At 46.7% G+C, this 1,842-nt stretch overlaps 1 protein-coding gene across 1 annotated transcript in view; it reads right to left on the bottom strand.

Moving 5' to 3' along the window:
- The window catches only part of LOC115064406, a 15,941-nt gene that overhangs the window by 5,511 nt on the left and 8,588 nt on the right, over positions 1-1,842 (bottom strand). The gene's annotated exons all lie outside the window — the stretch shown is intronic.

Below are 1,842 nucleotides of genomic sequence, written 5' to 3'. Positions count from 1 at the left end.
CTATGGAGACAGTGACTGTTGTATCGGGAGCTGTCAGATGGCCTCTCTTATCAATGCCCAGCTGGTTGCTATGGGGGAGGACAATGTTGAAGGGCACGTTTTCTAGCACTTGCACCCTGTTTTCTCCAGCAGAAATGAGGGGCTGCTCTGTCACATTTGGTATGCTGTTTCTTCAGGAAAGGAGAAAGGACATTATAGTTTTAACTTTGATGATATGGTTGAGCAGGTCTTGGGGCTCTGTTGGTGTCTCCCACCCCCACTAACCACTTCCCCTCCACAGGTATACCAGAGTACTACCCAGTTCCCTCAGACTGCCCACCATCGCCCGGACCGCCCACCATCGCTAGGACTGCCCACCATCGCTCTGACACCACTGACAACTTCAAAGGACTCAAGGGCATGCTGGGAACCCTTCTTAACCCTTCCTTGTACTTAAGCAAGTTTGATCAATAAAAATTCGAGCCTTGATCAGAATTCTTGCCAAGGCCTCCATATTTCTTTTTGCAGCCCTTTTCCCTTTCAGGAGTTCCTGCTCTCCAGTGTGGATCCAGACCGGAGTGTTTCTGCAGGCAGAAACACTCAGGGCTTGAACCCAGGGCTTCATACATACTAAGCACATGCTCTAGGATAGATAAAGCCACACCCTGATGATCTGGGCTCTCCACAATAGCAATACACTTGACAGAAGCCAACTAAATAGAAAAAGGAGTATGGGCTCATTCCTGGTGAAGACGTCTGTCAAGCAAACCCAAAAGCAAAAGCTTTTCATGCTCTTAAATGCGGGGACCCAGAGGTCTCCTCCAGGACATGCTCCTCCCAGCCCCTAACGCAGATTCACGTATTTTATTGTAAATGTAAAGTTTTAAGTGCAACTATCAGTTGGATTAGAACCACAGATCCTGGAGCAAGATCAACTGAGTTCAAATGTTGTGTTGGCTTGAGCAAGCTATTTTGTCTCTAGGGACTCCATTCTCATCTATGAAAAGGAAAAACAATTGGTCCAGCGTGCATCTCTGTTGCTGTGATAAAACACGACGACCAAAAGTAATGTGGAGGAGGAAGGGCCCTTAGGTTACAGTCCATCATCAAGGGAAGGGAAGCCATGGCAAGAGCTCAAGGAAGCCATGGGGGAACACTGCTTACTGGCCTGCTTCCACTCACTCAGCTACTTTTCTTATATAGCCCAGGGCTGCCTGCCTAAGGATGGCACCACCCACAGTGGGCTGAGCCCTGCTACATCGATCAACTACCAGCTAAATGCCTGCCCCAGAAACACGCCAGTAGGCCACTCTGCTGGAGGCAGTTCCTCAGCTGAGTATCCCTCTGCCTAGGTATGTTTGTCTAGGTTTGTGTCAAGCTGACAAAAACTAACCAGTGCAGTAGCTGTCTGTCCTCTCAGATGGGTGCTGAGGATGGCATTCAGGGAACAACACCTGCTACACAGGTAAGCATCACTTTCTAATAGTGATACTGTTGTTCTCAAGGAAAACTCATAATCGTACTTTATCAATAGATGTTTTATACAAAATTAATTGTGGTTTAATATTTGGGTAATACGCATGTTTAGTTTTAAAAATATTTATTATTATTTTGCATATGTTTGTGTATACCTTTGTGTACATATGTGTGTACTTGTGTATGTGTGTGTGTATGTGTGTATGTGTATGTGTGTGTACATGCACGTGCACAAGTGTGATGTATGTGGCAGCCCACTGAGGTCAGAAGTCAAGTCTGTGGAGAGTGCTATCCTTCTCCCTTTAGCTTGGTCTCACAGAAAGAACCCAGGCCAGCATGGCCTTTACCTGCTGTGCTGTCTCCCAGCCCCAAATGTGGAGGCTTTTT

The sequence above is a fragment of the Mus pahari genome, chromosome 7, assembly GCF_900095145.1.
Source record: "Mus pahari chromosome 7, PAHARI_EIJ_v1.1, whole genome shotgun sequence".
Lineage (NCBI taxonomy): Eukaryota > Metazoa > Chordata > Mammalia > Rodentia > Muridae > Mus > Mus pahari.
This window is presented reverse-complemented; position numbering and strand designations above follow the sequence as displayed.